This window comes from Nicotiana tabacum, chromosome 4 (genome assembly GCF_000715075.1).
Source record: "Nicotiana tabacum cultivar K326 chromosome 4, ASM71507v2, whole genome shotgun sequence".
NCBI lineage: Eukaryota > Viridiplantae > Streptophyta > Magnoliopsida > Solanales > Solanaceae > Nicotiana > Nicotiana tabacum.
Genome location: NC_134083.1, coordinates 49528592 through 49553569, shown reverse-complemented (window position 1 = coordinate 49553569; position 24978 = coordinate 49528592). Strand labels below are relative to the sequence as shown.

At 39.7% G+C, this 24978-nt stretch overlaps 1 non-coding gene across 1 annotated transcript; it reads right to left on the bottom strand.

Annotated features, from left to right (window-relative positions):
• Window positions 1-24453: 24453 nt before the first annotated feature.
• Window positions 24454-24609, bottom strand: LOC107768482 (5.8S ribosomal RNA). The gene has a single exon (XR_012709046.1). It is a non-coding gene; the product is annotated as a 5.8S ribosomal RNA (ribosomal RNA).
• Between the last annotated feature and the right edge of the window lie 369 nt (window positions 24610-24978).

The following is a 24978-nucleotide window of genomic DNA, read 5'->3' as shown; positions in this document are numbered from 1 at the left end:
AATTATATACAATCTATTATTAGTGCCTTGAATTAGGGGATTTAGTTACATCCTTTTTCTTTTTTCTCTCCTCTCCTCTTTCCTCACTACCACATCTCTCATCAATTTTTCTTTCTTTCTTCATCTTTCTCTCTCACCGTTTTTCTCTCTCAATAAGGTAAGTCGATAAATTGTCTTCTGCCAATCAACCTATTGAAGTAACCTCCAGGTCGTAGGAATTGAAGATTCGAACACTAATCTATCATAAAGCTTTGAATTTGAATTTGGGTTTTTAAAAATTATTATTTGTTTAGATTGAGTGTTGTTGCAATCAATTGGGAATATTGTTTGGAGTTTATATCTCAATTTTGAGGGTGCTTGGTGAAGATTAGACTTGGTTCTGGCTGAATTTCAGATTGAAACTCGTCGACAACGACGAAGAAGAAGAAGAAGAAGAAGAAGAAGAAGAAGAAGAAGAAGAAGAAGAAGAAGAAGAAGAAGAAGAAGAAGAAGAAGAAGAAGAAGAAGAAGAAGAAGAAGAAGAAGACAATATACTTACGAAATTGTAGTAAAGTTGTAGTAAAATTGTAGGAAGAAGAAGAAGAAGAAGAAGAAGAAGAAGAAGAAGAAGAAGAAGAAGAAGAAGAAGATGATATGACATACAATATACTTACGAAATTGTAGTAAAGTTGTAGTAAAATTGTAGGTAAATTGTATTATGTTGTAGTTATATTTTATTTTATTTGAATGTTGTATGAAGGTTGAAAAATAGTTGTATGATGATAAAATCTAGTTGCCTCCAAATGTATAATTTGAGAAACTGGTGATATTTGACATATCAACACCTCTTGGCATTTAAATCTAATATTCACACAATTAAGCATCACGAAATTATTCTTTAGCAAATGTCTTTCAACGAATAATATTTATCTGATTATGCTATCAGCTTAACACAATTGATTTTCTTAAACGTGCATTACTTTTTGTAATACAGATGAAATCAAAACTACATCATAATTACCGAAAGCCTGCAGGTCTATCACGTAACGAACTTAAAAATAGGGCTCCTTATTACTTAGACAAATGGCAATACTCAGTACAAATACTGAGAATTGGCACAAAGACATTTTGAACTTATCGACATTTTTGACAATTATAGTCACAAGTTATTTGGTCAAATTACATAATCAAATTTTACCCTCAATGAAATTATAGTCAATTGTGACTTGGAATGTAATATTGAATTAGTCACAATGCATTTGATTTTGTAATATTGAATTACATCTAACTATACATTATACACTTATTTACAACTATTCTACAATTTATCTAACAACTTTCGTACATTATTTATACCCAGTTAAATACAACTACAATATCATACAACTTAAATACAATTATTATAAAAATTTTATACAATATGTCTTTTGTAAATTTTGCATCTGATTTATATATATTTTGTATGTGGTGTCACGACCCAAAATCTATTAAATGTCATGACGGCGCTGGACACCGCTGTCAGGCAAGCCAAAAATAAATACTTAATTTGGTTCTCATTTTAATATTTTTGAAATCATATTTCCTTCAATTAAATAGTAAAAGATGGAATTTACACAGTAAATAATATTTTTTAACAATTTCAATACAGAACAACCCATAATCACCCCAAAATCCAGTGTCACAAGTGCATGAGCCTCAACTAGTAATGTAAAATAAAATACAACATCTGTCCAGAATACAAATTTGGACAGGAGAATATAAATATTCTGAAGGAGACTCTGCTGGTTGCGGATCGTAGTATAGAATGCAGCTCACCTAAGTTCCCGCAATAACCGTGCCTCTGCGGCGACAAGGCCACTAGATATACATGTACCTGCACAAAAATGTGCAGCAAGTGTAGTATGAGTACGTAAATCAACGCGTACCCAGTAAGTATCCCGTCTGACCTCGAAGAAGTAGTGACGAGGGGTCGACTCCGACACTTACTATGGGCAAACAATAAAATGCCAATCTCATATTTAAGCATGGAATACATAACATAGCTAAAAATTCAATAACCGGAAATAATCAACAATTCTTTTTACTAATAGAATTTCCCAAATTAATTTTTCATCATTTAACAATTTATATCTCAAGCCAAAGAAGCAATATCAATTATAATTGGTTCCAAAGATTTATCATGCTCAAATTATGACGAGGTTGTACGGCCCGATCCAACATAATATTTAAACTGTGCAATGCCGAGGGTCGAACGACGAGAACCATAGATGCATCTATCTGCTACCGAGGCGTTCGGCCCGCTCCACCAAAGAGAAAACACATTAAACAACCTATTCAAGATTTATTAAGGGGCAAATATTCCAAGAAATACAAATTATTATTTAACGGTTAAGTAAATGAAGTTTAACTTTTTTTTTACAATTCCTTTATCGGGTTTCTAAATGTTTTAAACAATTAAATTAACCAGTAGGGCGCAAACATCGCAAGTACAATATGATATGGGTCCTAGACTACCCGGACATAAGCATAATAGTAGCTACGCACGGACTCTCATCACCTCGTGCGTACGTAGCCCCCACAAATAGAAGCACATATTAATTCAATTCACCTATGGGGTTAGTTCCCTCTTACAAGGTTAGAAAAGAGACTTACCTCGCTCCGAAATTTCATAACCGGCTCCAAAGCCTTTTCGTGGTCAAAAATCCAAAAATATATATTTCTAGGTTTCTTTCAAAAATCTCACAATTTCTATCAATTTTCATGCTCGAATCCATGTATAAATCTTGTATTTAACTAACAATACGCGGGAATCACTTACCTCATGAAGGATGATAAATTATCACTCCAAAAGTGCTCCCAAATCGGCTCCCATGGATAAAATGAAGTGAAATTTAGCCAAACCCTTGTTTTAAAGAAACGCAATGCCCAGCCCGACTTTCGCACCTGCGGTCCAATAGCCACTCCTACGGCTCCGTAGGTGCTGTCCAAATTCTGCTCCTGCGGTCCTCATTGCCTAGCCAAGGACACGCACCTGCGGAAGTCTCTTCGCTTATGCGGGCATCGCAGGTGCGACCTGCTCTAGCGCATCTGCGCAAATTTTACGCACCAGCGGCAGCTGCCTCGCTCCTGCGCACTCGCAGTTGCGCTTCTCTAGTTTGCTTTTGCAGCTCCCCCAGCTCCAGTCCATTCTTGCTTCTATGAGCAATTTTCCGCACCTGCGGTCTCGCACCTGCGGCCAAAGTCATGTAGGTGCAATTACACCAGAAGCATTAAGCTTCAGAAATTTTTAAGTCCAAAAATCGATCTGTTAACCTTCCGGAATCCACCCGAGGTCCACGAGGCCTTAACCAATTTTACCAACGCGTCCCAAAACACATTACGAACTTAGTCGAGCCTTCGAATCACATCAAATAATGCTAAACCATGAATCGCACCCCAATTCAAGCTTAATGAACTTTAGAACTTCAAACTTTTACCTTCGATGCCGAAACCTATCAAATCACGTCCAATTGGCCTCAAATTTTGCACACAAGTCATAATTGACATTACGGGCCTACTCCAACTTCCGAAATCGGAACCGGATCGCGATATCAAAAAGTCCACTCCCGGTCAAACTTTCCAAAAACCTTCAAATTTCCATTTTTCGAAAAATGACCCCGAAACGACCTACGGACCTCCAAATTCACTTTCGGACGCTCTCCTAAGTCCAGAATCACCATACGGAGCTATTCCCAGGCTCAAAATCCCAATCGGATATCGATAACATTGAAATGCACTTCAACCCAAATTTATGAAATCCTTCCAAAATGCCAACTTTCCATAATAGGTGTCGAAACGCTCTCGGGTAATCCAAAACCCGATCCGGACATACGCCTAAGTCCAAAATCATCATACGAACCTGTTGGAACCTTCAAATCCCGATTCCGAGATTGTTTACTCAAAAATCACACCTTAGTAAATTCTTCCAACTTAAAGCTTCCGAAATGAGAATTTTATGTCTAAATCAACTCTGAATTTCTCGAAATTCAATTTCGACCAGATGCACAAGCCATGATACGTGAAGTGAAGCTACTCAAGGCCTCAAACCGCTGAACGACGCACTAGGGCTCAAAACGATTGGTGGGGTCGTTACATTCTCTCCCACTTAAACATACGTTCGTCCACGAACATGCTAAGGACTGCTCTGGAGTTGTCTGAAATCATTATTTAACACCTCGTGCACCAACCTGTGCTACCACAACTCAGTTGAACACATTAGCTCGAGCAAATCTGAAGATCCCCCCCTTCCCCCTTTATTTCGGTAAATATGCCTTAGAGCCTGCTTCTAACATACGAACACCTTTTCAATCACTACACAATGTACCAATACATGATCTTATACTCTCACTGAATTCACACAATGCACCGCGTTATTCACATGCCCATAATAAAATCCTCTGACAACAATAGCCGAAATCCCACGAATATGATGCTCTTGACACACCTCATGACACCTATAAGTCTTGCTCCAACTCTTGAAATACCACGACAGAGAAGATGTGTAGAACTCATAGCAACCTGCTGAATTACAATTTATAGAGTCTCTCCTCCCGACAAGAACCATTACCTCATTCTAGACTGAATAACAATATTTACTCTTTAATATGCTTCATATAAATCTGATCGCATTGATCCTAGGTCCAAAATCTCGTCTCACCCATTACAAGCTGCTCAGATAATAAGCAACCTCAGATATTTCCAAAAGTCTTATATGATGCCACAATGTGTCAACAAGCTACAAACTCGAATGTGATACATAAGGAAACGAACTCTAGAAAGATTTACTCAACCCATGTAACTAATTTAAACAACCGAAAAGATCTATGAACCTTCCTCAGGAACTGAGAAGCAAAATACACAATAATAGATATGGGAAACTGTACTCAATATCACACTGTTGCGGCGTGCAACCCGATCCACATATGATACCGTTGCGGCATACAACCCGATCCAACCATGATACCCGTGGCTGCGTGCCACCCAATCTAAATAACATATCCGTGGCGGCGTGCCACCCGATCCAACCATATACCCGTGGCGGCATGCCACCCAATCCACACATAATAATCTAAAGAAAACACACATTGAGCCATAACGCTTATACTCAAGAAATGCCCGAATATCAACCATAAGCACGCCTAGTGCATAATACAAATCGTGGGGAGACGGGTAGCGTCATGCGCCATAAAAGTCAAGCACAACTAAGGTACGATATATGATCTGCATCTCGAGAGCCATCCTGCTTACAAAACAGCACAAACTATACAGGATCTCAATACGAGTATAAATAATCAAACCGCCTCATAACCCACATGGCACAATAAAGACTACACGGAAGGGCCGACAACAGAAATATCATCCAAGGCCCGAAGACCCCTCCGAAAACAATGCTATTATGAAATGAACACATCCGGCCAAATTTAGAGCCCACATTCACATTTAGATCCATCCACGGAGCTCAAGACAATTCTGATCGTACCGCACTGGGCTAATAACCCTTCAAGGACCCACGATGACCTATTCACGACACATAAGAATAGCCGTCAAATCTGTAACGAACTCACATGGTCCACAACCCAAGTAATAGAATGCCTCGCAGGCATAAACTCTCGTAGTTACGATATTACCTTGACCTCCATATTCGGTCTCAATCTTTAACAATCAAGTGACTGACATGTCACACTTATACAAATCTCCTTGCGGGGCATGCTCCCGTGACAATTCCGCTCACGTAGCAAGGTCCGCACATCCATACCACCAGCCGTTCTAATTTTGTAGAGTGAGTCAAAAAAATCTGTAAGTCAATACACAAAGCCTCTTCCATATGACACCGATCTCAGGTGACGCTAAAGACAATACCAGCTTACTCTAAACATCTGAATTCTTCCCTGCTTATCCGAACTTTTGACTTTCTTGGTGACATCAACTGCAACCTTGATCCTCAACTTCCAATTCACATGCCGCTCACTACACCTAACATACCAATATGTGAGAGTACAAGAATTCCATCATAACTCCTGATCCACTTATAAAATAAACACTCCATGATGTATCAACCTTTTACTTAACTCATTTCAAGAGAACCATTATAACACGCGACTGAATTTCCATAACCGTAGAAAATACAATCCTCAAGTAGTGGTCTAAACCACCATAACTCTCCCGTGACCCATCTACACATAACAACCCATAATACTAGAAGGCCTCCAAATAAAAATCAATTATGGCGGCCGTCAAGCCTCGCACGTACCTCCACAAATCACATGTATAACTTAACACGATGAAGGAACTGATCATTGCCACCATCATGGCAATTCAATCATTGCTAACCGATCCGACTTCTTCTAATTTACTCTGGACTTGCCTTAGGAATAATAATAGCTCCATTAAAAACATCATGAACCCAAATCCGCACTCACCCTGAGTGACCTTATTCCACAAGATCACGTTGTCTCAAAATCCACAAGATCACGTTGTCTCAAAATCCACAAGATCACGTTGTCTTCAACTGGTACAACCATTCTGATAATTCTTCTATGAATCCGAAGTTACTTTCCTCCATTCCTCTAATGCTACACCGCAGATCGAAGATAACGTAGAACCCGCCCGACCCCATTCATAATCCACTGCAAAAGCTCGATACTTAACCATACTATAGACTCGATATCCTTAGGCACCGCACTTTACATTTTTGAATCCACTAGGACCATTGTTGAGAATCACCCACTCTGACTTGTTCCCAATTGTGATCAAACTCCGAGGCCATGTTAGCACATGAACACTTTTTCAAAGAAGCACCCGGCTGGATCACTTTCCTTGTACTTCATATCTACACGAAGCATAAACTCTGAGTCCTCCCAAAGCCCGAACATGAATAGATAAGGCCAATTATATCACACATCACCCAAAATCCTTTTCTCAGATTACCACTGATGTTCTCTTTCTTTAGTCGTAATAACCCACCAATATGCCGATAACAACCTCTTACTGGATAGCCAGTAAAATTCTTTGTAGAGGCTTCGTCAATACCACACGACCGCTAACCTACTCACAGGAGATAACCCACCTGTGGAAATTACATGCTGACATCTTCCAACAATGCTGCACCGAGTACAATTACTACGAACTCAATAAACCACCCTGAGCCCATGCTCATTCACCACTTGTACAAGTCCGTTCACTCCCCATTGACATCAACTAAAGGTGCGATGATACATTCCAATCCAAAGTCATGTTGCATCCCTCTTCATATTAAGCAACTCCTTCTTTTCACACCCAATGTTCCTCAATATAGCAGTCAATATTTAAAATTAAGCACGTAGACCTAATCACTGTCCACCATGAATCCCAAATAACTCTAACTTCCCCATACGCGTGTGGCTATCCTACCACAGAACCCGTATGCTGCTCTACCACTCTCCCACTTTGGTCAAACCCTCTCCTTTAAGCAACTACTCAACTTCTGTTTCTCACACTTGGACTTCTAGAATTTTAACCACCGTAAGACACCTCCTACATGTCCTTCCTCATCCTTCGCTGCCCAGTTGTTTCCTTAAATCAAAATCTTTCTCTGTAGCACTTGAACCAATCGATCGCAACCAACTTTAAACCTTTCCGAAGATCATCTTTCTCGAGCCATCAACACTAGAAACACCGATTTGATTCCGAAATCGCTACACCCCGTTACTTCTGACAACCGTTTCTCCGGCACCATTTCACAATACCCCGCCCCGAAGGCGAATTGAAGAAGACCACAACACCGGAAAACTTAATGCATCCAATCCAGGACGACGACACTACATCACAGATGAAAATTTCACCGCGCTCTCAATCAACCCAAACCTGAACATTCATAGTCCGATTGCCTCTCCTCCGCCGAAACTAAATGCTGGACCTCTAAGCCATGAAATGAGAAGTCCTTCTATCAAGTCATTTACTACCGCGATCCATAGATAAGCACCCTACCATTACACCAACACTATGTGATAGCAACACACGAATCATCATAACGATCAGTGCCAAATCTCAAACCATAGGCAATGTTGATAATGAGGTGAAATGGAAGAACGACCTTCCACAAGGCGACGACAATAGCCCAATCAAATATGCAGGGAGAAACATCCCGCACCATATCAGCAGTGCCATTAAAATTCCTCGATTTCCAAATTTATAACAAGCGCTTCATGTTGCACAACATTGAATAGGAAGGAAATGAAGACATAAGCGTCAAAGGAATCAAATTGCACGATGAGGAATCAAGAAGGGAAGTGCTCCTAACAGTCCGATAGCCTGTCGAAGATAAGTACAGACGTCTACGTACCAATCCGCAAGACCCTACTAGACTCGCTCATGACTCGTAAGACCTAAGTGAACCTAGTGCTCTGATACCATGTTGTCACGACCCAAAATCTATTAAAGGTCGTGATAGCACCGGACACCGTTGTAAGGCAAGCCAAAACTAAATACTTAATTTGGTTCTCATTTTAATATTTTTGAAATCATATTTCCTTCAATTAAATAGTAAAAGATGCAATTTATATAGTAAATAATAACATTTTTAATAATTTCAATACAGGACAACCCATAATCACCCCAAAACCCGGTGTCACAAGTGCATGAGCCTCAACTAGGAATGTAAAATAAAATACAACATCTTTCCGGAATACAAATTTGGACAGGTGAATATAAATACTCTGAAGGAGACTCTGCTGGCTGCGGATCGTAGTATAGAATGCAGCTCACCTAAGTCTCCGCAATAACCGCGCCTCTGCACCCACAAGACCACTAGATAAAAATGTACCTGCCCAAAAATGTGCAGCAACTATAGTATGAGTACATAAATCAACGCATACCCAGTAAGTATCCTATTTAACCTTGAAGAAGTAGTGACGAGGGGTCGACTTCGACACTTACTATGGGCTAACAATAAAATTCCAATCTCATATTTAAGCATGGAACAAATAACATAGCTAAAAATTCAATAACCAGAAATAATCAACAATTCTTTTTACTAATAGAATTTCCCAAATTAATTTTTCATCATTTAACAATTTATATCTCAAGCCAAAGAAGCAATATCAATTATAATTGGTTCTAAAGATTTATCATGCACAAATTATGTCGAGGTCGTTCGGCCCGATCTAATATAATATTTAAACTGTGCACTGTCAAAGGTTGAACTACGCGCACCATAGATGCATCTATCTGCTACCGAGGCGTTCGGCCCGCTCCACAAATTAGAAAACACATTAAACAACCTATTCAAGATTTATTAAGGGCCAAATATTCCAAGAATTAAAAATTCTTATTTAACGGTTAGGTAAATGAAGTTTAACTTCTTTTTTTTACAATTCACTTATCGAGTTTCTAAATATTTTAAACAATTAAATTAACCAGTATGGCACAAACATCGCAAGTACAATATAATATGGGTCCTAGACTACTCAGACATAAGCATAATAGTAGCTACGCGTGGACTCTCGTCACCTCGTGCGTACGTAGCCCCCACAAATAGAAGCACATATTAATTTAATTCACCTATGGGGTTAGTTCCCTCTTACAAGGTTAGAAAAGAGACTTACCTCACTTTGAAGATCCATAGCCGGATCCCAAGCCTTTCAAACGTCTCAATTCGGTGCCCAACTCTCCAAAACTAGTTAACAAAGGTGCAAATCCATAGATATATACTATAATACTCATTATAATTCAATTTACGACAATTTCCAACTCCGCTCGAAAAGTCGATAAAAATCACCCTCGGATCCACGTGCCCGGATTCCGAAAATTTTCGAAGATAAACATTGCCCATAACCCCACAAACTTAAATATATAATTCATTTCAAATTCCATGTCCAATTTCGTGGTAAAAAATCCAAAAATATAAATTTCTAGGTTTCTTTAAAAAATCCCACAATTTCTATCAATTTTCATGCTTGAATCCACGTATAAATCTTGTATTTAACTCACAATACGCGGGAATCACTTACCTCATGAAGGATGATAAATTGGCACTCCAAAAGTGCTCCCAAATCGGCTCCCATGGATAAAATGAAGTGAAATTTAGCCAAACCCTTGTTTTAAAGAAACACAATGCCCAACCCGACTTTCGCACCTGCGGTCCAATAGCCACTCCTACAGCTCCGCAGGTGCTGTCCAAATTCTGCTCCTGCGGTCCTCATTTCCTAGCCAAGGACACGCACCTGCGGAAGTCTCTTCGCTTATGCGGGCATCGCAGGTGCGACCTGCTCTCGTGCATCTGCGCAAATTTTACGCACCAGCGGCAGCTGCCTCGCTCCTGCGCACTCGCTTTTGTGAGCAATTCACTGCACCCGCGATCTCTCACCTGCGAGCAAAGTCATGCAGGTGCGATTACACCAGAAGCATTAAGCTTCAGAAATTCTTAAGTCCAAAAATCGATCTATTAACCTTCCGGAATCCACCCGAGGCCCCCGGGGCCTTAACCAATTATACCAACGCTTCCCAAAATACATTACAAACTTAGTCAAGCCTTCGAATCATATCAAACAATGCTAAAACTATGAATCACACCCAAATTCAAGCTTAATGAACTTTAGAACTTCAAACTTCTACCTTCGATGCCGAAACCTATCAAATTACGTCCGATTGACCTCAAATTTTGCACACAAATCATAATTGACATTACGGACCTACTCCAACTTCCGAAATCGAAATCCGACCCCGATATGAAAAAGTCCACTCCCGGTCAAACTTTCCAAAAACTTTCAAATTTCCATTTTTCGCCAAATGACCCCAAAACGACCTACGGACCTCTAAATCAACTTTCATACGTGCCCCTAAGTCTACAATCGCCATACAGAGCTATTCCCAGGCTTGGAATCCCAATCGGACATCGATAACATTGAAATGCACTTCAACCCAAATTTATGAAATCCTTCCAAAATACCAACTTTCCACAATATGCGCCGAAACGCTCCCGGATCATCCAAAACCCGGTCCAGACATACGCCCAAGTTCAAAATCATCATACGAACCTGTTGGAACCTTCAAATCCTAATTCCCAGGCCGTTTACTGAAAAATCACACCTTAGTAAATTCTTCCAACTTAAAGCTTCCGAAATGAGAATTTGCTTTCTAAATCAACTCCGGATTTTCTGAAATTCAATTCCGACCACACGTACAAGTCATGAAACCTGAAGTGAAGCTAATCAAGGCCTCAAATCGCCGAACGACGCTCTAGGACTCAAAACGACTGATCGGGTGGTTACATGTGGTGTGTGCTTCTTCCTCTCTAAATTTCGAATCAAAGCTTACTCTCTTAATACAATTTTGATACATATCAACAACTTTATGTTAAAAGGTAGTATTGATAACTTAAATATAATTATTTTTTAACTTTCATACAATATTCAAATAAAAAAATATATATAACTACAACAGAATATAATTTACCTACAATTTTACTACAACTTTGCTACAATTTCGTACGTATATTGTCTTCTTCTTCTTCTTCTTCTTCTTCTTCTTCTTCTTCTTCTTCTTCTTCTTCTTCTTCTTCTTCTTCTTCTTCTTCTTCTTCTTCTTCCTCCTCCTCCTCCTCCTCCTCCTCCTCCGCTTCTTCTTCTTCTTCTTCTTCTTCTTCTTCTTCTTCTTCTTCCTCCTCCTCCTCCTCCTCCTCCTCCTCCTCCTCCTCCTCCTCTTCTTCTTCTTCTTCTTCTTCTTCTTCTTCTTCTTCTTCGAATTTCAATATGAAATTCAGCCAAAATCAAGTCTAATATTCACCAAAACACCCTAAAAATTGAGATATAATCTCCAAACAATATTTCTAATTATTTTCAACAACTCTCAATGCAAACAAATAATGATTTTTGAAAACCCAAATTCAATTTTAAAGCTTCAAAGCTTTTTAATGGCTGTCAATGGTGAAAACTATACACAACAAGAAATCCATTGATGAATTACTACAATATCTTCGTCTTGAATTTGGTAATTTTTTTCAATGTTTGTAATCCGCACTTTTGAGTTGCAATCATTGTTCTGTGAATTCTAAATTTTATAATAACCAATTAAGTGTGAAAGTTCCACTGCCAGAAATTATATTCTTTTATTTAGATCACACTACTGAAAAGAAAGCTAGACGATGGGTACACTGGAAAAATTAGAGAGAGACACGAAGAGAGAGAGAGAGAGAGAGTGGACAAGTATAAAGGAATAAGAAAATAACTGATATTCCTTATTCAATTTCTAATATAAAGGGATACTCATTTAAAACTTATTTGTATATAATTGATATATTGTATATGACCATGTAATTATATTAAAATTTGAGCAGGGAGGGAAATAAGGTTTCAAATAATGTATAGGAATGTAAAAAAGCCTTGTAAAATTGACTTACTGGCTTATTGGTACGGGTTGTTAGATTAATGGTTGGTAAACAAATTAAAACTTTATAGTTAACGGTTTATCGGTTCGGGAATAAATTACTCAATTTCTTTATCAGCTAAATTGTTAACCCGTTAGGAATTCTACCCTTATGTATGTAAAGTATATATTAACCCTAAAGACTAAAGTCCCATTTACTTTTGCCAGATATTGCCTTCTCCAACTAAAATACATCTTATTGGGTTCAAAGAATTAATCCACTTCCACTCTAAATTTTCGTGTCTAGTGCCAAAAAGCATGATACACCTCCCAGTTACCATTGTGATTTGTAACTTCTAAAGCACCAACGACATTATATTTTCTTTAAGATATTAATATGACAGATGTTTCCACAAGACTCTTTAAAATTTTCTACAATACTCAACCACACTGAATTTTAGTTGAACCTGCCATAGACTAACACACACCCACTAAGAAATCCCAATTGACTGGCTTAACAGATTGAGAATCCATTGCTAATCAATAACTATTAGCAGAGAAAGAGATGAAAACCTTGTGTTGATTTGTAAGACCAAACAGAGCGAGAGAGGACAAAGGAGGCTCAATTGCAATTAAAATGCAAATCGATTGGCTAGCGGAATAGTGTATGTGAGCACTTAATTTTTGCCCTGTATAAGATTACTCCTAAAACATTCTACAAAATAATTTTCTTATTGTCTTTTGATTTTTTATAGAATTTTTAGAATTTCTTTTTATTTGTTGTTGGCATTTATTTGCTTTTATTTGCAGTCGTGCATTTTTAGAAATACATTTAATCATGAAATTATCGCGAATATTTTAATCTTTATTTCATGACATTTGTAGGTTTTTAATTGAATTTTTAGAATTCAGCCACATGATAATCACATTTATAAAAAATAGAAATCACAAAATAAATTACACATTTTGCATTTTTGCAAAATTAGTTAGCTCTAAATTAGACATTTTTGCAAAATTAGCTTTAAATTAGTTAGCAAAAATTTGCATTTTTTCATTTTACACTAGACATTTTTGCATTTTAGCTTTAAATTAGTTAGCTTCTTTTCATTAATTTACAATATTAATTAATTCATTAATTAATCGATTAGGAAAATGGATAGTTGGTTTAATTTTGCAAAATTAGTTCTAATTAGAATAAACGTTTAGTGAGGAAATTAAAACAAAGAGGGAAGAATGCGGCTTGTTTTTATTTTTGTTGTTGAAATTAAATTGGGCAAAATGCTTTGGCTCAGATCTGTTAAAATCCCACCTAGTCCACTTCGTCACCCGGTCCAGCCTTTTCTAACGACCAAACGACACCGTTTAACTTAAATCGATCCTCACCATCCGTTTCGTCCAATCTAATGGTTGGGAACTAACTTCCCTATCCCTTAATAAAGCCGGACTAGTCCTAACCTCCACCCACATAGCTCTCTCTTATACCCCATATTCTCTCTGTCTCTTTCCGCTGCCCGAAATCGCCTACGGCGGCGGACCAGCTCCAAATCGCCCCAAAACATCACCTTGTAATCTCCTCTTCATCCTCTTCCTTAATCTACAACCTATTCCTTTTAGAAACAACTCAATCTCCACGATTAGTAGATCTAAGAATATACTAACCCTAAAAACATCCCCTTTTCGATTTCTCTCTAATTTCGGCTCTTTTGAAGTTGGAAATTACATCAATCGAAAGATCTTGCTAAGAGCTATCGATTGGTGTAAGCCATGACCCATTTTTCGGCTACCTGTGGTCGGTCAACTCGCCGTTGACTGACCATAACCCTAATAACCTTCCATTATAACCCCTCTTCATGTACAAACTTCCAAATCTTCAAAGGTTTCTTACATATGAAGTACTTACCAAGACTAACAGTTGAGTGAGTACTCATAGGTCAAAAATCTGTGGCTGATTTTGAAATAAGGAATTGGCGGAGCCTAGATTCTTGCTATGCTTTTAATTCCTTCAACATGCAGCTAATCTCGTGGGGTATTTCTCGTTTCTCCTCTTTGTTTTTGTAGATTGGTCACTTCTGCTATGTTTTGATATTTGATTTTAGTTGCATGATTGATTTAATTAGTAAATTAGTCTTGATAAGTGTTCAATCATGTTGTTTACATGTTGTTAGTTGACATTTATTTGTAGAATTAATTAGTGGAATTGCTTCTGAATCTATCTGTTTGTCTTGAATGTTTGTTTCTGCTCATTAGGACATAAGGTTTGGGCCTGCCTTGCTTGACATGCAGGACAATTGATTTTACAATTCAACAAGGGAAAGGTTGAAACTGGTTCATGGGCGTGTTGGCCAGAGGCCTAGGTAGGGGCTAGTAGTGAAGTGCAATTTACAAAAGTTTAAAGGGGTAGTTGGAGAATTAGATGTGAAGGAATAATTTAGTAATTGTCTAGGAAGTCTCTAGAAGCGGGGAAGGGACCAATATGCAATAAAAAGAAGAAAAGAGGTCGGGTGTGAGGGGCTTGAGGGATTCAAAAATAGAGAATGGGGAGGAGTAAGGGTGCAAAATAAATAAAATAAAGTTCTAACTGCTAGCCAACAAATAAGGATCCTTTTCATGTTTTAGGGACATACTGTAACGACCCAGCCAGTCGTTCCGAGAGTTATAGCCCTGTTTCCCCATTTCTGCTTCTTTATGTGTTTTTCAGTGGTGTTGAGTTGTATCGAGTTGGTAGGTTTGGGTCCAGAGTAGTTTTGGAGTGAAATGAACACTTAGTCTCTTAGTTAGAAAAGTCAATCGGAAGTTGACTTATGAGTAAACGAATTCGGATATGGATTTTTATGATTCTATTAGCTTCGTTGGATAATTTTAGATATAGGAGTGTGTCCGAAATATAATTTGGAGGTCCGTAGTAGAATTAGGCTTGAATTGGCGAAAGTTAAAAGTTTAGAAGTTCTTAGGATTGAATCCGAGGTTGATTTGCTGTTTTGGTATTATTTTGGGTGCTCCGAAGGTTCGACTAAGTTCGGGTAGTGATATATGACTTGTTGGAATTATTGGTTGAGGTCACGAGGGCCTCGGGTGAGTTTCGGATAGGTTTGGATTGTGTTGCGCTCGTTTTTCTTATGTTTCGACGCCGTTTCTTTAAGCATAAATGATATCATATTGAACAAATGAGCTCCGATTTCTTTTTTGATTGAAGCATTAGATCCGTATCGTAATTACGGACCCGTAAAAAAATCATCAAATTTGGACATCGTATGAGGATTGTATGGTCATTTTACTAAGAATTACGTTGCCAGTTTTTTAGATTAATTACAAAGTTGCCACTGACGGCGTATTTAAAAATCTGCACTATTTGCAAATATTAAAACCTACATATCTCCTTCATTATAAGGAATTGAGTGATTCAAAAGCCTAACTTGACTAGAATTTCATAAGGAATCCATTGGAGGAATAAAAAGAAAGTTTCGAGATCGTTTGCATGAGAAACGAGGCAGAATATCTGGCAGAAAATATATAAAACGAGGGTTTGTTCATTCGGTCATATTTTGAGTTGAGGATCTCGGATTTGGGCTATTTTGGGGGAGGTTTTCACCATAAGGATTGGGATAAGTGTTCTCTACTCAGTTTTGATTATATTTCATGAATCCATCTTCATTTTTGGGATTTGATTGATGATTTCAAAGTGAAATTGAGGGAGTTAGGGTTTGAGTTTTGGAGAGTTTTAGGTAGGGATTTGAGGGACCAAACAGAGTCCGATTTTGATAAATTTTATATGGTTAGACTCAGGTGAGGATGAGAGTTTTGATTCTGCCATTGTTGACTGGTTCCGAGACGTGGGCTCGGGGGCCGGGTTTTGTCCGGTTTCGAATTGTTGGCATATTTTATAGTTTTTATTGTGGAATTCGATTCGTTAGCCTATGTTGATGGTATTAATCTGATTATGGTTAGTTTTGGAGCTTTTGGAGACCGAGTCTAGAGATGAGGGCATCCCGGAGTGGGATTTTACACTGTTAAGGTAAGTAATAGTTTTAACTCTGGCTTTGAGGGTATAAACCCGGAGAATTTGATATCGTGTGACTGTTTGGAAGTTATTCCCATGCTAGGTGACAGGCGTGTGGGTGTATACCTTGAGGGATTGAGACTTGGTCCATCCCGTGATGCCTCATGGCCATCATCTGTGTTTACGTAGTTACTTGTTGTTTAACTTATCTGCCTTCATGTTAGAGATCATGCTTAGGATTTATTCATGCTCACATTATTTGTACTCAGTCATAGAAATTATTGTGCATGTTTACCTCAGTCTCTATTATTTGCTAATATGCTGTGATACTTGATGTGGGTTGTGTTCCCTTATTTGTTGATGATGGTGAGGCTAGTGAGGTACATGATTGAGTGAGGCCGAGGGCCTGATTGTGAGGATATTATTACCATAGCGCGTGAGTTGTCCGCGTAGCATGCGAGTTGACCGTGCGGGTCCAGGTATTGATACCATAGCGCGTGAGTTATCCGCGTAGCACGTGAGTTGACCGTCCGGATCCAGGTATTGATATGATGGCACGCGAGTTGTCTGTGCTTAGCTCTTGGGCTTTGGGAGCCCCTCCGGAGTCTGTACACACCCCCAGTGAGCGCAGAGTGTTGAGCGTTGAGTTTTGAGTGCGAGTGCTGAGTGATGGAGTGACATTGCTGTGAGGTTGCATTTACTTTTGCTGTTGCTACATTTACCTGTTAATTTTCCTTGTAGTCTTACTGATTTATGAAATTACCTATCTACTCATGTTTGTACTTAATTGTGGAAATAATAATTGGATTATTCTGCTTAGCTCGTTACTACTGCTCAATTCCTTAGTTATTTCTGTTACTACTGAGTTGGTTGTACTCATACTACACCCTACACTTTATGTGTAGATCCAGATGAGTTAGAGCGCGGCGATCGTTGAGTTCAAGCCGGCTATCTGTGGAGATTGCAAGGTAGCTGCTAGCGTCCGCATGACCTTGTTACTCCTTTTATCATTTCTTCTTTTGGACTGTATTGATAGTTAGACAGTTTTATTTCTTATTTCATAGATTTAGACGCTCATGACTTGACACCCCGGTGTTTGGGGCTCGTTTCCATATTTTTCTATATTATATTTAGAGTTTATTTAGTTTATGAAAAATTTAAATGTTGAAATGTTTTATTAAATTCTTATAATTGGTTTAGTAGTAATATTTTGGGAAGTAGGCTTGCCTTGTTACACGATAGGTGCCATCACGACCATGGTAAGATTTTGGGTGGTGACAAGTTAGTATCAGATCCTAGGTTACATAGGTATCAAGAGTCATGAGTGGGTTTAGTAGAGTCTTGCGGATCAGTACGGAGACGTCTGTACTTATCTTCGAGAGGCTGCAGAACCTTTAGGAAAATTTCACATTCTTGAATTCTTTTCGTGCGGTATTGATTTAGCTTGAAGTGTAACTCTTTGAATTTCTTCCACGCATTCGAATACGCACATGGGTGCTCAGTATCAGTTGTGCATCGACGGCTTGTGATTCCCTGGATGAGGTGCGAGATGTGATTTCTGTGTGTTGATGTCGGGCCAATCTGGAGGACATGAGGGCGGGTTTTGACTGTAGCTTGAGCACTGAGGTGTTGATTGTGTGAGTGCGTGCTTGTGGTACTTTTAGGGATATTTAAGAGAGTATTCAGCGGCTTATGAGCCTTAGGGCGGTGTGGTTTTATGCTTGGATATCGTGTGGTGAGTCTTGGTTGAGGATTGTGGTGTTATGGCGGGGCAAAGTATCAATTTGAAGGTAATTTAGAAGGAACTCAGATAGATAGGACATCTTGGTAGTAGGTTGGATCGACATGGTAATGGATATGATTAGTTCTTTGGGTGTGTATGAGGTAATGAGTTCTACAGGTGTTTTGTGGCAATGTCCTTAGGTTTTTGGTGGTCTGCGTAGCTTGGTTGAATTAGAAGGATTCAGTCCTAACGGATTGGTTTTGTTCCATTGGGGTTCAGAGAGAGTTATTGATGGTTTTGAGAACAACTCTTGGCACGTTCGAGGACGAATGTTTGTTTAAGAGGGGGAGGATGTAATGACCCGGCCAATCATTTCGAGAGTTATAGCCTTGATTCCCCATTCCAGCTTCTTTATGTGTTGTTCAATGGTGTTGATTTGTATCGAGTTGGTAGGTTTGGGTCCCGAGTAGTTTTGGAGTGAAATGAACACTTAGTCTCTTAGTTAGAAAGTTAAGTTAGAAAAGTCAACCGAAAGTTGACTTATGAGTAAACGAATTCAGATGTGGATTTTTATGATTCTATTAGCTTCGTTGGGTAATTTTAGATATAGGAGTGTGTCCGAAATATAATTTGGAGGTCCGTGGTAGATTTAGGCTTGAATTGGCGAAAGTTGAAAGTTTAAAAGTTCTTAGGCTTGAATTCGAGGTTGATTTGGTGTTTTGGTATTGTTTTGGGTGCTCTGAAGGTTCGACTAAGTTCGGGTAGTGATATATGACTTGTTGGAATTATTGGTTGAGGTCACGAGGGCCTCGGGTGAGTTTCGGATAGGTTTGGGTTGTGTTGCGCTCGTTTTTCTTATGTTTCGACGCCGTTTCTTCAAGCATAAATGATATCATATTGAACAAATGAGCTCCGATTTCTTTTTTGATTGAAGCATTAGATCCGTATCGTAATTACGGACCCGTAAAAAAAAGTCAAATTTGGACATCGTATGAGGATTGTATGGTCATTTTACTAAGAATTACGTTGCCAGTTTTTCAGATTAATTACAAAGTTGCCACTGACAGAGTATTTAAAAATCTGCACTATTTGCAAATATTAAAACCTACATATCTCCTTCAGTATAAGGTCAAATTGAGTGATTCAAAAGCCTAACTTGACTATAATTTCACAAGGAATCCATTGGAGGAATAAAAAGAAAGTTTCGAGATCGTTTGCATGAGAAACGAGGTAGAATATCTGGCAGAAAATATATAAAATGAGGGTTTGTTCATTCGGTCATATTTTGAGTTGAGGATCTCGGATTTGGGCTATTTTGGGGGAGATTTTTACCATAAGGATTGGGGTAAGTGTTCTCTACTTAGTTTTGATTATATTTCATGAATCCATCTTCGTTTTTGGGATTTGATTGATGATTTCAAAGTGAAATTGAGGGAGTTAGGGTTTATGAGTTTTGGAGAATTTAAGATAGGGATTTGAGGGTCCAAACGGAGTCCGATTTTGATAAATTTTATATGGTTAGACTCAGGAGAGGACGAGGGTTGTGATTCTGCCATTGTTGACTGGTTCCGAGACATGGGCCGGGGGGCCGGGTTTTGGCCGGTTTCGGATTTTTAGCATATTCTGTAGTTTGTAATGTGGAATTCGATTTGTTATCCTATATTTATGGTATTAATCTGATTATGGTTAGATTTAGAGCTTTTGGAGACCGATTCCAGAGACGAGGGCATCCCAGAGTAGGATTTTACGCTTTTAAGGTAAGTAACAGTTTTAACTCTGACTTTGAGGGTATAAACCCGGAGAATTTGATATCGTGTGATTGTTTGGAGGTGATACCCATGCTAGGTGATGGGCATGTGGGTGTATACCTCAAGGGATTGAGACTTGGTCCGTCCCGTAAGGCCTCATGGCCATCATCTGTGTTTACGTATTTACTTATTGTTGAACTTATCTTCCTTCATGTTAGAGATCATGCTTAGGCTTTATTCATGCTCACATTATTTATACTCAGTCATAGAAATTATTGTAAATATTTACCTCAGTCTCTATTATTTGCTAATATGCTGTGATACTTGATGTGGGTTGTGTTCCCTTATTTGTTGATGATGGTGAGGCTAGTGAGGTACATGATTGAGTACGGCCGAGGGCCTGGTTGTGAGGATATTAATACCGTAGCGCATGAGTTATCCACGTAGCAAGTGAGTTGACCGTGCGGGTCCATGTATGGATACCATAGCACGTGAGTTGTCCGCGTAGCACGTGAGTTGACCGTGCGGATTCAAGTATTGATATGATGGCACGCGAGTTGTCTGTGCTGAGGGTTTGGCCTTTAGGAGCCCCTCCGGAGTCTGTACACACCCCCATTGACCGTAGAGTGTTGAGCATTGAGTGCTGAGTGCGAGTGCTGAGTGATGGAGTGACATTGCTATGAGGTTGCATTTACTTTTGTTTTTGCTGCATTTACCTATTAATTTTCCTTGTAGTCTTACTGATTTATGAAATTACCTGTCTACTCCTGTTTGTACTTAATATTGGAAATAATAATTGGATTATTCTGCTTAGCTCGTTACTACTGCTCAGTTCCTTAGTTATTTCTATTACTATTGATTCAGTTGTACTCATACTACACCCTGCACTCTATGTGTAGATCCAGGTGAGTTAGAGCGCAGCGATCGTTGAGTTCAGGCCGGCTATCTGTGGAGATTGCAAGGTAGCTGCTAGCGTGCGCAGGACCTTGTTACTCTTTTTATCATTTCTTCTTTTGGACAGTATTGACTGTTAGACAGTTTTATTTCTTATTTCATAGATTTAGACGCTCATGACTTAGTGATACCCCGATGTTTGGGGCTCGTTCACATATTTTTCTATATTATATTTAGAGTTGATTTAGTTTATGAAAAATTTAAATGTTGAAATATTTTATTAAATTCTTATAATCGGTTTAGTAGTAATATTTTGGGAAGTACGCTTGCCTTGTAACACGATAGGCTCCATCACGACCATGGTTAGATTTTCGATCGTGACACATACACATTCACACACAAAAACTGAGAAGGACCCACTAGCAACTACGAAATTCTGGAATTCAATTTCAGATCTAAAACATTAAAAAAAAGGTCTCCAAACAGAAAAACGAAATGAAAAAAGGGATTGAAAATTAAATCAAATTCTACTCTTCTACCTTACATCTTGTAGGATTTTCAAGGGCTGATTGAGCTTTAGAACTGCTTCTCACTGCTGATTTTGCTATTTGTTCTGCCGTGAAGTGCTGAGCTCCATCGTTGAACTCTCAGACTTTTATTTAGTCATTTTCTGTTTTTTTCTGCAATGTAGGTATGTTCAAAGTTTATATGTCATCTGTTGTTACTTCTATGAATGAATTTATGTTGGTTAAAGATCTATGATGAATGATTTTGTTGTTTAATATGCATGTTCGTCAGTAGTATTAGAAAAATGTTTCCTCCGGTTGAATTAGTATGATTGTCACGACCTAAAACCCACTAGTCGTGATGACACCTAACCCATCCCGCTAGGTAATCCAACTAATAGTCAACATATTCCAAATGAGATTAATGAGAAATAAATAATGAGATAACTAAACTTTTATACAACAACCTAAGGGCTGTTAGTACAAGTTATGAGCCACTAAGACTTATAATTCCAAAACTGAATTGAAATTTTTACAACATATATTTGGAATGTACATGAACATAATTCGAATATAAAGCTACCAAGAACAAGTGATAGCCACAACTGGAACATGGGTATATCATCAATGCCAGCTCCCGCCATACACAATAACAACAACTCCACGATCTGGACGCAAGGTGAAGAAGTGTAGTATGAGTACAACTAATCTCAAGCACTCAATAAGTATCCTAACTAACCTCGGCAAGGTAAAAGAAGCAAGAACTATAAATGATACTCATCAACACCTGTACATTTCATAATTTTAACAAGTATAGAACAGATATATGATCAAATCAGAAAATCTCAGGTAAAACCACTATGATGCTCACAATTCTTTGTTTTTAAAGTGTTCTACTCAGCCAACAATTCAACATATAAATAAGATATGCAAGTAAATCACAAAAACAATCAAGGAAATTACAAGTAAAGATGAAATACAATAACCAAATATCAGTCTAATACGGCGCGCAACACGACCAATAACAACAAGCCAATAAGGCCTGTTATGACGTGGCACCCGATCCAAATATAGTAACCAGCTCTCCCAGAGCTCACATCAGCCAGAAACCCGCAAATTTCTCAGAATCCATGTGTACACCATCAATAGAAAATCATGAGAGGGTGACCCTAGGGGATGGATCCTTATCCATTCGCAAGCAGAGACATATCATATTTCATCCGGCATGGCCACAGGTTCAATATCATAATTCATCTGGCGTGGTCATATGCTCAATATCATAATCTGCCCGACGTGGTCACATGCTGAATATAATAGATTCGCCCGAAGTGGTCACATGCTATATCATAATCCGCCCGACGTGGTCACAGGCATATCAACACAATCCGCCAGACGTGGTCATATACATAACAATAGAATCCGCCCCGACATAGTCACATGCATAATAATACAATCCGCCCGACGTGGTCATATGCATCTAGTCCAAATCACATTACACAGAAGCAAGTATATAAGAACACATCTATAAGATGAATAAATATCATATTTCATGCTCCTGGAATGGTATAATAACATGCTAAAGTGTAGGCGTGAGCAAAGTATGCTAACATAACTCAAATCAGCAATTTCATCACAGCAAAAGCAATTACCAAGTTTATTCAAGGAATTAGCCTCTTCGTAATCTCAAACATGGCTCAAATAGTTCACAACAATATTATAAATATGAGAAATATTATAGCGTAAAGATTAACAGTCAACACAAGCCATGAGTGATATGCCAATGCAATGTCGCAAATAGAGGTTTTTCGGGGTGTTGCGTGCGAGGACGCGTCCAAGGCACGGCGTCGGATGCGGCCATGGCACGACATCGGACGTGGTATGGCATGGTCATGGCACGACACAGGACTTGGCAGGGTGTGGCCATGGCACAACGCAGGACATGGCAGGACGTGGCCATGGCCCAGCGTCGGACGTCCATGGAACAATGTCGGACCTAGCAGGACATGACCATAGCACGATACAGGACATGTCACGGCGTGGCCATGGCCCGACGTCAGACCCGGCCATGGTACATCGCCCCTATACCCAAGTTAGACAAACTATTTGCACGTCAGTATTGCTGCGGGCCTCCACCATAGTTTCCTCTGGCTTCACCATACTCAGGCATAGTTCACCATCTTTCGGGTCCCGACAGGTATGCTCACACTTGAACCCTTCATAGAAGATCAAGGTCGGCCGGCAGTGCACCCCTCAGGGGGATCCTACCAATCAGCTTCCTTACGCCTTACAGGTTTACTCGCCTGTCGACTCATACACATGTCAGACTCATTGGTTCATTTTTCAAGATGGGTCGAATGGGGAGCCCACTGTCCAACATCCGGAGCGCGCAGATCCCGAAGCACTCCAGATGCGTGCGTTGCCTACCACAATCAAGGAGACATCATTCCACGAGCATATCAAAATCCCGAGCTTTGGCTCCCCCCCCCCCCCAATCCACGCTGGTCCACGTCCCAAGTCGATCGGCCGACCGGCTCAACAGTGTTCCACATCTGACTAGGGTGCATCATCGGCCCCCATCCGCTTCCCTCCCGACAATTTCAGGCATACTTTGACTCTCTTTTCAAAGTCATTTTTATCTTTCCCTCGCGGTACTTGTTTGCTATCAGTATCTCGCCCATATTTAGCCTTGGACGAAATTCACCACCCGATTTGCACTGCATTCCCAAACAACCCGACTCGTAGACACTACCTCGTGGTGCGATAGGGTCCAGGTATAACGGGGCTCTTACCCTCTCTGGTGCCCCCTTAAAGGGGACTTGTTCCCGGTGTGTCGCTGACGATGCTTCTCCAGACTACAATTCAGATGACGGAGCCGCCTGATTCTAGGGCTGGGCTATTCCAGGTTCGCTCGCTGTTACTAGGGGAATCCTTGTAAGTTTCTTTTCCTCTACTTATTGATATGCTTAAACTCAGTGGGTAGTCCTGCCTGACCTGAGTCGTAGTCGGAGCACCTAAGCACTATAAGGGTCGGGGAGCCCAAACATGCGATAGGTTGGAGCCGCAACATTACAAGAGTTAAGTTTAAACCACCACTTGTCATGATGTCCGTTGCCGTGGACTCGCATTTAGGCCAACCGCATGCTCGAGGCACATGGGAGGCTAATATCCGTCCCACGACACCACCACGACCATGATTCTAGTCGCAGTGTGCGGGGGCAACGTGATGTGTGACGCCCAGGCAGACGTTCCCTCGACTTAATGGCTTCGGGCGCAACTTGCGTTCAAAGACTCGATTCTTCACGGGATTTTGCAATTCACACCAAATATCGCATTTTGCTACGTTCTTTATCAATGCGAGAGCCGAGATATCCGTTGTCGTTAGTCGTTTGTGTTTCAAAAGAAGCACAAGTTCCCCATGCGTGCCGCGAACGGGGCGCGAGAGACAGATTTTTAATTTAGTATTCCTTGGCGCTTTCTGCGCTGGGGTTCGTTAATCACCCGGCACGCACGCAGGCGAACGCGCGCGCCGGGGATAGGATGGAGCCGCACGGATGGAGGCCAAACACCCCGTCTGCGCTGCTCCCTAGGGTTTAAACATGTTCATGAGTCATTCTACTTTGCATGTTTCAATAATGATCCTTCTGCAAGTTCGCCTACTGAAACCTTATTACGACTTCTCCTTCCTCTAAATGATAAGGTTCAATGGACTTCTCGCGACGTCACGGGCAGCAAACCTCCCAGCCGCGATCCAAA